The sequence below is a fragment of the Anabrus simplex genome, chromosome 10 (genome assembly GCF_040414725.1).
Source record: "Anabrus simplex isolate iqAnaSimp1 chromosome 10, ASM4041472v1, whole genome shotgun sequence".
In the NCBI taxonomy this organism is placed as follows: domain Eukaryota; kingdom Metazoa; phylum Arthropoda; class Insecta; order Orthoptera; family Tettigoniidae; genus Anabrus; species Anabrus simplex.
In genome coordinates this window covers 22,660,765-22,666,764 of record NC_090274.1, presented here as the reverse complement: position 1 = coordinate 22,666,764, position 6,000 = coordinate 22,660,765, and positions in this window count along the sequence as shown.

Here is a 6,000-nt window from a genome sequence, read left to right as displayed (position 1 = left end):
CCATCAACAAACGGTTTTGGGGAAATGACTATTTATTTTATGCTCTAACACTCATTTGCACCCCACACGGAAGAATTTGAATTTTTTGAACTCTATATGTTATTTAACATCTAGGATGTAAAAGCGACCAATCCGTGAAATTTTAATTTTGTACGCTGAACATTGTCCGCCTCTGTGGTGTAGTGGTTAGTGTGATTAGCTGCCACCCCCAGAGGCCCGGGTTCGATTCCCAGCTCTGCCACGAAATTTGAAAAGTGGTACGAGGGCTGGAACGGGGTCCACTCAGCCTCGGGAGGTCAACTGAATAGAGGGGGTTCGATTCCCTCCTCAGCCATCCTGGAAGTGGTTTTCCGTGGTTTCCCTCTTCTCCTCCAGGCAAATGCCGGGATGGTACCTTACATAAGGCCACGGCCGCTTCTTTCCCTCATCCTTGTCCATCACTTCCAAACTTCCCATCCCCCCACAAGGCCCCTGTTCAGCATACCAGGTGAAGCCACCTGGGCGAGGTACTGGTCATTTTCCCCAGTTGTATCCCCCGACCCAGAGTCTGAAGCTCCAGGACACTGCCTTGATGCGGTAGAGGTGGGATCCCTCGCTGAGTCCGAGGGAAAAACCGACCCTGGAGTGCAAGCAGGTTACGAACGAACGAACGAACGAACGTTGAACAGTAATGGAGGAATGAATACTTTTTTAAGAGGGGAATGTTTTGAAATATTTATTAACATCTGGGATATAGAAAACCACCCTTCATAAAAAGTTAAATGTTTGCCCAAAACGGTTTCGGAAGAATGGATATTGTATTTTTGAGAGTCAACTGCCATCTATACATCTCAGGGGAGAAGCGTTTTGAAGTGTACGGTGTATTACACCTAGGACATAAAATTACAACTTTGTACGCCAAACGGTTTTGGAGGGATGAATAATTTAGTTTACGGAGCTAACCTCATTTGAGACTTGAGTAGTGGAACGTTTAAAAATGTTTCCTCTTTCACACATAGGTTTAAAAGTATATACCGCTATTTGAAATTTAGTCTTCGTACGTTAAACCGTTCGGAGGAAGGAATTAATATATTTGTTTTCGGATCTTACCCCCCATTTAACTGTCTGAGGGGTTACATTTGCTTCAAACCTTCTGTTAATTAACATCTAGGATATAATTTGACATTGAAACTTCGTAATTCATACAGTTTCATATAAACATATATTTGTGTGATCATTCCTTTCTTTATTTTGAAAGAAGATTCCAAACACACATTTTCATATCTGTAACATCTTCATTTTTGAGATATAAGTATCCTCATAAGCCTACTTCTTATTTGTATCCTGTTAAACAGAATTCCAGTCCTTTTACATAACCTTAAGTTGATTCCTTCCTCCCCCCCCCCCCAACAAAAAGTGCGTGTTTCTTTATTGTTAAAGGAGATTCCAAATACCAGTTTTCACGTCCGTAACATCCTTCGTTTTTTGATATTAGTATCCTCATACAAAGAATTAAACTCATTTTTCAATTCATTTACCCACCCTCAATTGGATTTTCCATAAACAAATGAATATGCGTTTCTTTATTTTGAAAGAAGATTCCAAACACAAATGTTTATGTCTGTAACATCTTGAGTTTTTGAGATATAAGTATCCTCATAAAAATAATTCAACCCCTTTTTCAGAACTTTTTACCCCCCGCAAAGTGATTTTACCGAAAACGGAAAGTATGTGTTACTTAATATTTAAAAGATTAAAAATACCAATTTTCAGTTTTCACGTCTGTAACATATTACGTTTTTTTTTAATTCACCGCCCTTTGTTAGTTCTGTTCACCCCCATTTAAGTTGGTTTTCCAAAAAAACAAAAACATTCATGTTTCTTTATTTTTAAAGGGGATTTTGTCACCCCTGTCCTTCTTCTTCTTCTTCTTAATCTGCTTACCCTTCAGGGTCCGTTTTTCCCTCGGACTGAACGAGGTATCCCACCTCTACCATCTCAAGGGCAGTGTTCTGGAGCTTCAGACTCTGGGTTGGGGATACAACTGGGGACGGTGACCAGTACCTCGCCCAGGCGGCCTCACCTGCTATGCTGAACAGGGGCCTTGAGGGGGGATGGGACGATTGGAAGGGATAGACTAGGAAGAGGGAAGGAAGCGGCTGTGGCCTTAAGTTAGGTAGCATCCCGGCATTTGCCTCGAGGAGAAGTGGGAAACCACGGAAAACCACTTCCGGGATTGCTGAGGCGGGAATCGAATCCACCTCTACTCAGTTGACCTCGCGAGGCCGAGTGGACCCCGTTCCAGCCCTGGTACCTCTTTTCAAATTTCAAGGCAGAGCCGGGAATCGAACCCGAGCCTCCGGGTGTGGCAGCTAATCACACTAACCACTACACCGCAGAGGCGGACAGTTGTGTTCATATGAATTTAAATATAAGGTCAAAGCAAATATTTCGCGTGTTGCACGGCGGGTCAAAAAAAAAAAAACCCACGTCGTTTAAAGTAACCGGAATGCCGCGCTTCGAGAACATTCGTTGTAATTTGCAAGCGCGCTCAAGGGAGCACAGCACTGTTCACTTTCTCTCGAGATACTTTATGATATTCTCGAGATTTTACCTATTTGTCTCGGGACACTGGAGCGAGGGAAATTCCCATCCCTACTCCTTACTTCCAAGTCTTCCCAGCTCAAAGATTGAAATATTTTCGTAACACTATTCATTTGCCTGAAATTGTTCAGAATACATAGTACAGTCATTCTGAGACTTGACGCCTGGAGGATAGGCACCCACACGACCCTGTGTGTTCCACACGATGCCGCAATACACGGCGTACGCCTACACCACTGATCTCTATACAGAGATCTCTATATAGAGATCAGTGGCCTACACAGAACCACATCCAGCCTCAAAATGGTCGCCGTTGGCCGTTATGCACGTTTGACAACGTTGGTATAGATACTGGAAGCACCGCTGAAAGGAAACACCATATTTCGCCTCCAGTTAGTATCCGGTTGTGAAACGTCGGAATATCGTCAGCACTACTGATGAGGTCACCATAAATCGTCATGCGATCATCACGTTGGTCTTGCGCCAGTATTCGTGGCACACTGTGCTGGGTAACACGAGACATGCTGAGGTCATCCGTCAGAATTTTGTGGAAGTGCCATGGCTGACCCCTATTGCTGCTGCGTGATCGTCTACCGATTGGGAGCGGTTAACACGCACTAACGTTGCAACTTCTTGGATCTTGCGTTCCGTTCGAACTGTTTGTGGCCGACCAGCACGCACATCATCTTCCAAACTGTCCCGTCCTTGCACAAAACGTCGGTGCTACCTAAAACACAACACTGCGACTCAATGCGTCCTCACCATAAACCCGCTGCATCATTTCATACGTTTCGGCAGCTGTTTTGCCTAATTTCTGGCAGAACTTGATGTTTGCCCTTTGCTCAAACTGTGACATGTCAAGGTCCGACTGGCGCATTCAAATCACCGTCGCAGGGACGAGAGACTAACTGACATGCTACCATACCACGGCGCCACCTATGAGCTATTGTGCACCACAGCACCATCATGCGGTCAGTCTCAGAACTTAATGACTGGACTGCGTATATTGTGCTGCTTTCCTTCGGATCTCTTCCAATTATCGAATCCAGTAGGAAGCACACCATCTCCTTTACATCCCGACTTCAATCCCTAAATAACCTAATAACCATTCATTCAGTGAAGATCTAGGTACTTACAGCAGTCCCCATGAGGAACATTTGCTCCATCAACACGTTAATTAAATCTGAACGGATTTTTCCTCTTGGTGTAACTTACAATCTTACTTTTCACCCTGTTTATCATTATACCACTGTCTTCTATCCATCTCACAACTTTGTCAAGGTCTTTTTGGATTTGTTCACAATCCTATACGGTAATTTACCGTGCCGGTATTTCTTGCCATACTCTATACAGTATAAAAGCATCCTCAAAATGACTTCTCTTTGATTCCAGTTCTTTACTGGTATCATTTGTACATGTAAGAAAACAACGGTCCAATTATCGTACCTTGTGGAACTCTCGTCTTAATCGCTATAGGATCAGATGTCTATTTTCTAGAAATGTAGCCAACCATTCAGCCACTCTTTTGTCCAGTATAAAGTCCCTCATTTTCATCAGCAGTCTCCCATGATCTACCCTATCAAAAGCCTTGGATAGGTCAGTAGCCATGCAGTCTATTTCATCTCCTGAATTTAAAATATCTGCCATATCTTGCTAGAATCCTGTAAGTTGAGCTTCACTGGAAGACCCTTTTCTAAACATGAACTGTCTTGTATCCAACCAGTTGGTAATTTCACTAACTTGTCTAATATATTCAGAAAGAGTGCTTTAAGGTGCGAAGTGAAATGATCAAGTATCGTCACCCGTGACAATCGAATCCAAAAAGTTGCCTTTTTCGTCTGCATAGTGGCAAAGACCAAACAAGAATCACACGAGAGGCGGCATCCCTCTTCATCCAAACTGGGAAAATCCATACAAACACCAACAGCATGGTGAAAGATTAGGTTCAATTCTTCCTCAACGGTGAGCTGGGCATACAAAATCTGTTACAGCAACTACAAAAACGGTCAACTGAAATGATTATGTAGCAAAATGTTCTGTCCTTAAAATGATGTAAATGTTATAGAAATAAATGATTCTTCAAATTTATAAAAAATTGGTCATTTTATTTCTGCTAGTTGTTTTACGTCGCACCGACACAGATAGGTCTTATGGCGACGATGGGACAGGGAAGGGCTAGGAATGGGAAGGAAGCGGCCGTGGCCTTAATTAAGGTACAGCCCCAGCATTTGCCTGGTGTGAAAATGGGAAACCACGGAAAACCATTTTCAGGGCTGCCGACAGTGGGGTTCGAACCTACTATCTCCCGAATACTGGACACTGGCCGCACTTAAGCGACTGCAGCTATCGAGCTCGGTCATTTTATTTCTGACATTACCCTTGTAAGTTTGCCGGGTTCATCATGTGGATCCTTGATATCAATTCTGAATTTTCTGACTTCTTTTTTCTCTCTCCATTTTCCCAGGTGTTTAAACGTAGCTTTTTATGTACCGTATAATATTTGCGTCATATAGGCCTACTCTAATCTTGGTCGTCTTCTATAATTTTCTCCCCTCTATGGAACCGTCTATTATTTTCTTCAATAACCCATCATGTCTAAATATATGGCCTATTAGATGATCCTGCCGTCTTTTTATTTGTGTCATAAAAAACCTTCTCTCTCCTGCTCTTCTAAACACCTCTTCATTTGTGACCATTTATCTCCAACTAATTTTCAGTAATCTTCTATAGCACCAAGCTTCAAATGCAAGGAGTCTCCTGACAGAATTTATGGCTTGGGAGATTTGGCAGTCTACTAGCTGGGCGGAGCGACCCTTTGCAGTAAAGGCCTTCCTCATGTAATCGTAGGAAGTGGGAGTTTTACGCATTGAACAAATCTGTTTACCTTAGTTGGCAAGGCTTTATGCTAGAGATCATTTCCTGTGATTTAGTTTAAAACTGTTGTAGTGGAGATACTGCTGTTGCATAGTAGGTTTGATGTGTATGGAAGTGACTAGTCTACCTTCATGGAGGTTAATGTCAAAGAAACTGAGGGAATCGGGTGAGATATGCCACGTGAAATGGGTACTATTTTTGCCACCAAAGGGATAGCAAAGAAAGGTGACAGCCAAGGCCTTATACACTGAGTGACCAAAGGTCACGGGAAGGGGCGTCCCATTAGAAAACGTGCTATGTATGACCCCTGATAGTCGCGGCTAGCTGCGGGGTAGCTGAGCATTCTGACACAGACACCCGCGTCGTGAATGTACCATGAATTGCTCTCCCTCGCCGTTCATTTTATTTTTTTAAACCTTATCTATTAGGCCAGATCGATCTGTGTGTATTCTTATATTATTTGTGTATGTGTTATTCTTCACTGTTCTTTAATACATTGCATTTTTCCTATTCCCCTTTAAGACCCCAGGGAAAAGGGAAGTT